Source organism: Lactuca virosa, chromosome 1 (assembly GCF_052849685.1).
Source record: "Lactuca virosa cultivar CGN04683 chromosome 1, Lactuca_virosa_CGN04683_v6, whole genome shotgun sequence".
Taxonomy (NCBI): domain Eukaryota; kingdom Viridiplantae; phylum Streptophyta; class Magnoliopsida; order Asterales; family Asteraceae; genus Lactuca; species Lactuca virosa.
This window is the reverse complement of record NC_136426.1, coordinates 6,334,187-6,343,713: the sequence shown is the minus strand read 5'-3', so window position 1 is coordinate 6,343,713 and position 9,527 is coordinate 6,334,187.

Below are 9,527 nucleotides of genomic sequence, written 5' to 3'. Positions count from 1 at the left end.
TCACGGTACTCGAACCATGTGGCCACCTCTCGATCTGCTATGAATCATGGTACCCGAACCATGTTATCTCTTCTCAATCCGCTACGAGTCATGGTACTCGACCCATGACATCACCTCTCGATCTGCTACAAATCATGGTACTCGAACCATGAAATCACCTCTCGATCTGCTACAAATCATGGTACTCGAACCATGAAATCACCTCTCGATCTGCTACAATTCATGGTACTCGAACCATGAAATCACCTCTCGATCTGCTACAAATCATGGTACTCAAACCATGAAATCACCTCTTGATCTGCTACAAATCATGGTACTCAAACCATGAAATCACCTCTCGATCTGCTACAAATCATGGTACTCGAACCATGAAACCACCTCTCGATCTGCTACAAATCATGGTACTCGAACCATGAAATCACCTCTCGATCTTCTACTTAAAACCTCCAGAATGTTCCCTGTATCGAGTATGGGTCCTCTTCTTTCAGTAGTACGGGCCCATACTACCTGCCACATCTACCCATACTTTCCACACGGACCATCCCCGAGTTTCTAAGTAGCTGCTCGACCTTCTCAATCACTAACCCCGTCATGTGTGTTCGCTCCTCTTGCGAAATATCCAACTCTGTCAGCGTACTCATCTGACTAGGGTCACCCTTTCCTAGGCTCTTCCTAGGTTCTCACACTTCTCCGCCATCAGCTGCTGAAGAACTCCTTATGATGCCAGCCATCTACCTCCTGAATATCGTCATATTCACTTAGTAGCTGACTCTCATCATCAAGAGTTCCAAAAAGCACGAAGCAAGCAGCATTCGGGCATCGAATAATCTCTACCAACATGTAAAACCACTCTAGGTTATTACCCACTTGCTCTCCTCATACTCAAAGGATACCACCGAACTCAAGCAACTTTACCCCAGGCGGGTGTCTGACTACTCTCTCAGTAGACTCCTCAAATGCTCATCTAGGTATCTCTCCTAGATTACTCTTCTACTCAAATCCCTCTCTAGAGGATTCCTGTTGGATACTCTTACTCAACACATGCTCGAAAGCACATCACAGATAACAATAAATCATAGGCTAAGGCATCACAAATCAGGCCACTCTAGTCCTAACATATGAAATACCTAGCCTATATCTAGCATGCATAATATCTCATAGCATATCTCATAAATATCTCATAATACAAACGTAAGGGTATTTTGGGAAATCACCGTTCGGGCTCTGGCTGATTGTACACAGTGCTCCAACTCGTATTATTTTAGAAACTCTTGCTCATTTTAGAAAAATCATTTCCTTGAAAAATTTTCTCAAATCCTCAGTTTGAGTCCAGATCTACCCGAAGGTGCATCCGAATCCCTCAAACCAAGGCTCTGATACCAACTTGTAACACCGTAATTTTTCAAACAAAATTTTCATTTTAAAATCGCATACTTTTCGTAACATGTTGTATAGAAATCTCGTTTATTCAAATTACAAAACACAACTCCATTAATAAGCCAGGATCCTCAAAACGTGACTCTTTCTCTGGTGTGTACAATCAAGTCGGTGCCTTCTCGCGATCCTCTGAGATACCTGAAACACAAAACACATAACACGGTAAGCACGAAGCTTAGTGAGTTCCCCAAAATACCACATATAACACATATTAGCCACTCGAGGCTATAACTCTGTGGGCCCACTGGCCCTAACCTGTGGACCCTCTGGTCCTAACTCTGTGGATCCTCTGGTCCTAACTCTGTGGACCTTCCGGTCCAAACTCTGTGGACCTTCCGGTCCTAACTCTGTAAACTCTGGAATACACACAACATAAATCACATAGAAATAATGCAGTGCAACACATCACATACATAGCATACAAGATAATCTGTCACATAACTCTAATTACCACTCATGGTAAAGTATAGTGAGAAGACTCACCTAACCAGCAGCAAGTAAAGACCCCGCTCCCGGATCTCGAACTAGCCTCCACCTAACACAAGGGATGAATATCTCTAAGTGATACTCTAATCACAACTCTAATGACCGAAGGCTATTCTTCCTCTCTTTAACTCTTTGAAGTGGATAAAAGACCATTTTACCCCTCCATGGTCTCTACTACTTATGTTGATCAAAGCCCTAAAGTCAACAGAAGTCAAACTCGAGTCAACAGTTCATGTTTGACCCGACTCACCGAGTGCACCCTTGCGACTCGTCGAGTCCACTTACTTTCCTCAGAAATCTCGTAACAGTCCAGCTCAGCTCGTCGAGTTGACCCCCAACTCGTCGAGCTATCGCCTGATTCGGTTCCTCGGGACAAACCCTAACCAACTCGTCGAGTCTGCTCATCGACTCGGTGAGTTCATTCAGACCAAATGTTCATTCAGACGATTTAAGGCAGATCCATCACCCCAAACACTAGATCTACCATCCTGAGGGTCGATTGTCACGTAAAGCTGCAAGCTTTACGTTTAAACATGGCATATAAAGCTCATAATGCCAATATAACTCTAACAAGGATGATTAACCACAATAACTCTTTTATGGTTAACTAAAGCTATAATCTTTGGACTCTCTGGACCTCACAAGGTCCAGATCTGAAGTCTAGGCCTCATGAGAGACCTTATGCATACAAAGTCCCAACAATGGTGGAAGAAACCCTAATCTTCCATATCTACAAGATCTAAGCAAAATAACAAGAAAGGTGCAAGATTTTACCTCTTACTCAAGTCCTTGCACGAAGTTACACCAGATCCACTGATTCTATAGCTCCCTTGATGGGTGATCTCCTCTTCTCCTCAAGAGATGCGCTAGTTTACTCCAAGTTTTAGCTTCTAAGACTCTCATGGCTCTCCATACACGTTTAGGGTTTGCTCTCAAGGAAGGGTAGCCGCAAATGAGGCTATAAGTTCCTTTAAATAGGTCTCAAACCCGGGAAATTAGGGTTTCTCTGCCCAGCACCTACTCGGCGAGTCCCTCCTCGGACTTGTCGAGTCCATTCATTAAATTCACGCGATCAACTCGACTCGGCGAGTTGGTCCCTCAACTCGTCGAGTCCCTCCTTAAATCTCAAGATTAACATACACGATAATGTCCCTGGAAATCCGGATGTTACAATTCTCCCCCACTTGAATTAGATTTCGCCCTCGAAATCGCTCCTCCACAACATATAGATCTAATCAAATAACCAAACAGCACCATCGAAAGGTCTCATACCACACAACTATCTTCCTTTCTGGACATATGAATCCAAACAGGAACTCCTCCCTGGAAAAGGACAGACCCATCTGCCACTATGCTACCCCTTCTGACTCTCAAGAATCTGGAACTCTAGTAGCCTGACACACAGCCAGACCGCCATCTCCAGATGTCACCACATTATTCACTCCTCTGACTCTCTAGTGGGGACCGATAAAACAAGTCCATGCCTAAAACTGGCTACCGATCACTCGTCCCAGTCATGATAAACAATCTCGGTCATATACCAAGGAATGGAAGGATCACATCACACCAGAGACTCATCCACTGAACTGCAATCAAACCCCAGCTCCCTTCTCCAAATCCCTTTCAACACTGAGCACCAGGTCATCTCCCGACCTAGCAGTTGAACCTCCAAAGGTTACCCATTGCGTGTACCAACACGCCTCACTGACTTCCTTATCAATGCAACTATCTCGGCTCTGTGTGACACACGAGTCACGAAGTTCGCTTCACCTCAAGCGAGTACGGAATTCGACTCGCTCTCGACCTCTGCCGTCTACTACTCAATAGTTCCATGTGTTTTGCGGTTTTCTCATACCAACGAATTGACCCACTCCGGTCTAAGACACCAGATGGAACAATACCCCCTTCCAAATGAAGTGCATCTCTGAAACTGGAATCCCATTCTGTCTACTCAATACGCCACTAGAATCGAATTCAACTCAAGAGTCTGATCCGGCACAGAATTGGAACCACTCGTCCCAACGAACCACTCAACTCATGACTTATGACCCGCAACTCATGCGTTCCTCACTTATCCACTTCCCTTTGGTTGCGACAACCATTACTCAATTTCAAAATATAACGACTCCCGACAAATATGGAGACCCCAGTCTCGCCTCTGGTTCGTCCACCAGGCTCCCACAAAATCAAATATTGGGGCTACCCAAGCCCAAAACTCTTCTGCGCCACGCTTCGATCAGAGATCACTTCGTCACAACATTCTCTTGCTGACTAGCAGGTACCATGGCTCCCCGCAGTATCACAACGACCTCTCACTGAACAGTGAGTACTACGGCTCCCCGCAGCATCACCATAACCCCTCACTGAATAGTGAGTACTACGGCTCCCCGTAGCATCACCGCAACCTCTCACTGAATAGTTGTGGACCCATTACATGTTGTTATTGTATATGTGCTATTTTTTGTGTATTGGTATTTTGGGGGAACTTACTAAGCTTTGGGCTTACAGATTTTGATTATGTTTCTGGTACCTTAGATGATCGTGGGAAGGCGAAGGCGTGATCGTGCACCTCCTCATGTTTTCTTTTATGATTTTGGGAAGACACTGATATTAAACATGTTTTGAAAACTATTTTGTAAACAATGATGATCTATGGGTTGTTTTAAAAGTTTAACTTTTTCATGAATTTTATGGATGTTACATATATTCAATTTTCTTGTGACCCATGAACTAAGTCGCACTACCCGACGTATTTCGCTGCCTCGGCCGGGGGTGTGACAGATTGGCATCAGAGCTAAATTGGATATAGAGAACTCCTATCTTCGAAAGAGGAAATACAACTATAGCTACATGCTCATAGTAAAAGTATTGTTAATAATTACACTACTTCTTGGCTACTTACGGTACGGGGAATCTGGTTTGAAGGGCCACTTGGGTTGCTGGATTTCCAGAATGGCTTAATTGCTAAAATGGTCCTTGATATTGCCATATTTATACATATTTTTAGGCAATATTTAAGTACATTTTTATATATATGTTGGTCATTTGCATAGAATAATGGTACTTATAAGGTTAAATTATATTTTGCAGCCAAAAAGAAGACATTTTGAAGAAAAGGGACTAAAAGCGTTAAAGATGGAACTTTGGAGGTTGAAGGCTTGAAAGACAAGAAAAACACTCAAAAAGACGTACTCACGACGTGAACAGTTGGTGGTTCACGACGTGAGTAGAAAGAGTTAGAAGATAAGCATCCGGGTGAAGGAATCCTTGACGATCACGATTACCTTGAGTTCACGACGTGAGTTTTAAATTCTCACGACGTGAACGGTGATTTTCCAGAAAATATATATACCCTTTCTCCATTATGATTGGGGAGACTTTTGGCTGGATGAGAAGGGTTCCTGGAGACGAAATTCAGAGGAAAAGAAGATCTGGAAGTTGGTTTTAATACCAAGGAAGAAGAAGTTCATAATTTGGTTTAAAAGATTGGTACACTTAAACATGTCTTTGATTATAGTTTTTGTTGGTTTAGCTGTTAGTATGTCTAGCTAAATCTAGCTGCTTCTGTTAGCTAGATGAAGCTGGAACTCATGGTTTTAATGCATTAGATTTGACTTTACTTGTTGGTGAGATGCTTGTGTTGATTGATTTTACCTAGCATGCTTTAGTTAATGATTTGATTGCTTTAAATTCTTGTTCTGTGTAGTTAGTGAACACAAATCTGCATGAATTTGAATACCTAATAATATAGTGAACACTAGTTTATTAGAGCTAAGATCAAACCAATCTTAGATAAGTAATTGAATCACTAAATTAAGCTGTGTTAGAGAACTCATATTATGACTGTAATTGTGTTTTGATTAATCAATCTTTCATGGCTCCAATCTTATTTAATAATTGATTCTGTGTTAAATATTGTGTGACCATACATAGATTTACATGAATTGATTAATAATTAGTACATTTAGAACTAAATTGCTAATGCTTCTTTAATTGGTAACCAATAGTAATAGTCCTAACTAATGTATAACCATTGAACGAAGGCGGATTCGAACTAACAGAAGTGTTTTGTTTATTGATTAAGTTTTTGTTAAAGAATTAAGTTCATCTAAACTTGCAAAATTAGATAAAAAAACCCTTTTAGCTTGTTAATATATAGATTAATTTAGTAGTAAATAGATTAATTAATAACACCGTTCCCTGTGATCGACACCCGACTTACCTAAGCTATACTGTAATCTGACTAGGTACACTGCCTACAAGTGCATAGTTAGTCTAAGTTTGTTAGGTTATAAATATTAAAATTAGTGGGTACTTCCGTGCACATCAGTCCTACCCTCCGGTGTTTCATGTCTGGCCCTCGTCTGTAATTGTTAGTCTTGAAGTACAAAACAAAATTTAATAATACTACCAACCTTAACAACAATAATATATAAGAGTTATATATATACTCTGACCCGCGAGAACACTTAATAAAAAACTTCTGACATGCCTTCAACTAAAGCTACCAACTCAATCCTTTAGGTTAAACGTCTCAACTAAGGTTAGTATCATACATAGGCCATACCATAAATAAACATTGAACGCGCGCCTATGTTATTTATGTTCGGGCTGGTGAACAACCAACCTTGAGCGACGAGTTTGACAGACTACAATGGTTGAGAGTTTTACAGATTGAAGGATGTTCTTAAGACGCGATGCAGATACCTAGTACCTAGAATCCTTATGTCAATTCCCAGACAACACATACATTTTAAAAATCATAAAAATACTTAAAATATGGGATAACGTCCAGATTTTCCTGATTTACCTAAATCCGAAGAAGAACAAAGAACCAATAGCTCCGTTACCTTCGTAACAAAAAAGACCATAGTTTCCAGTTGATCGTTCAGTAGTATCCAAACTTCTATCTCCCCTTGTCTTCTAAAGACGACAAGGATCTTTCCGAAGATGAGCCATCTAAAGAACTTTTTAAAGGGGAGGAATCTGAAGAAGAGAAAGGAACGATCGAAGATAAGAAACCAGTTGGAGAAAACACGGAAGGAGAAGGACTAACAGATGAAGAGTCTACCGTTCAAACGCCACCAGTGTACTACCTTTACTGATTAATTTCAGGTGGAACGATCCGTATGGATACCCCTAAGGAGAGGATTCCACCTTATTCCCGATGTGATACTTCCGCCAAAAGGAAGAAAACGTCATCACAGGAGTCGGAATGATTCACGAACACTCTGAGAGAGAACTAATAGCCTCGGGGAACAAGAATGACAAGTCATCACTCCCCAGTCTGTTCCGCTTATCTAAAAGTCTATCAATAAAATTGAGCTTCTCCTAATTTAATGAAGTGTTCAAATTAAGCCAGCAAATCGAATCTATGATACGCAACATTAATATGGTAGGATACGTCACTCACACTGTAAGCCAGAGAGTCGGAGAACTCAAGAAAAAAAAACATGATGAAAATGTCACTTCCCATACACTATGCCATCATGTCAATCAACCAAAGAAGGGTTGTTACCTATGGTCACCAAATCTATACACTAGAGTATAGATTCCAACTGACCTAAAGCAGATTGGGTATCAAACGATTGTAACAAATCAAATGATGCATGAAACTCGTAACCAACTCGAGGAGCTAACCAATCTGCTAATCGGTCATTTTAAATCTCTAACAAGGTTAACTAGGGCGAATAGTACCCTTAGGTTAAGGTTAGGAATCATGGGAAAAAGGAGATTATACGCAAACATTTATCCTTGCTATGTCTCTCAGTGGATGAAGTTTTTCCATTACTAACCTTGTCCATGTTTGGAAACTGAGTGTAACAATATGTAACCAAAATACAAGCGTTTATGCCATCAAGTTGTTTCCAAGGTCGTAGACATTTGTCTCCCTATCATTTAAAATCGGTAGGATTTCCACTCTATCCCTCTATCATTCGGAAATTGGTAGGATTTCCAAAGTCGATCACTATCTTTCTATCCTTTGAAAATCTGTAGGATTTCCAGAATCAATCCGCATCACTCTAACATTTCAAAATCTATAGGATTTCCGAAGTCGATCATTATCTCTCTATCAATTGGAAATTTGTAGGATTTCAGGAACAAGTATGATATCATACAATACGACTCATACGTGCTTGGTTATAGCTAAATTGTTATTGGTACATTTCATGTCAACAAAATTCATGTATCAGTGTTATTTGATACTACTACCAATAGAAGTTTTGTTGACCGTAAGTTTAAAAGCATGCTAAACCAAGAATCTTGCAATGGCCAAGTAGAAGTCATCTTAGAAATACTTATCAATTGCATTCTCACCCTGAATAACCACACCTTTCACGTCAACCTAATACCTATGACCATTGGAAGTTTCGATGTGATTATCGGAATGAACTGGTTATCGCCTCATCGAGAAGAAGTATTATGCTACGCGAAAGTCGTCCGACTAATCCTACCCTACGATGAAGCTCTTGTGATTTACGAAGATAAATTAGGGAAGAATCTAAGAGTCATATCTTGCATGAAGGCAAGAAAGTGCTTGTAGAAGAAATGCTTCGCTTTCTTGGCCCACGTGGTGGGTATGCAAGGCAAGGGTAAGGAAATCAAATATATTCTGCAAGTGCGCGACTACCCGGACGTATTTGCAGAGGATCTACCTAGACTACCCCAGTCAAGCAGGTTGAATTCCGAATCGACTTAATCCCGGGTGCAGCGCCAGTGGCAAGATCTCCTTATCTCCTGGCACCATCGGAAATGCAAGAACTATCCAGTCAACTTCAAGAACTAACTGACAAAGGCTTTATACGACCAAGATTCTCACCCTGGGGAGCTACGGTATTATTTGTCAAAAAGAAAGATGGATCGTTCAGGATGTGCATCGACTATCGAGAGTTGAATACACTCATCATCAAAAACCGATACCCACTCTCGAGGATCGATGACCTGTTCGACCAGCTGCAAGGATCCTTCTACTACTCGAAGATCGATCTGAGATCTGGTTATCATCAACTAAGAATTCAAGAAGAATCCATTCTAAAGACGACATTCAGGACCCGGTACGGTCACTACGAGTTCGTGGTTACGCCCTTCGGGTTGACCAATGCACCAGCCGTATTCATGGATCTTATGAATAGAGTATGCAAACCCTATTTGGACAAATTCGTGATCGTCTTTATCGACGACATTTTAATATACTCACGAACCAAAGAAGAACATGACCAACACTTGCGATTGATTCTTGAACTACTAAGGAAGGAGAAACTATATGCAAAATTCTCAAAATGCGAATTCTGGATGAACGAAGTGCATTTCCTCAGTCATGTGGTCAAGAACAAAGGGATTCATGTTGACCCTACGAAGATTGAAGCAATTATGGATTGGAAAGCACCAACAATGCCCACTAAAGTACGCTAATTCCTAGGGGTTGCAGGCTATTACCGAAGATTCATCGAGAACTTCTCTAAGATAGCCAAGCCTCTCACCTCTCTAATGCAAAAGGACAAGAAATTCGATTGGGGAGACAGCCAAGAGTCTGTCTTTCAAAGGTTGAAATAATCGTTGTGCAGTGCACTGATTCTGTATCTCCCAGAGGGAATGGGAGACTT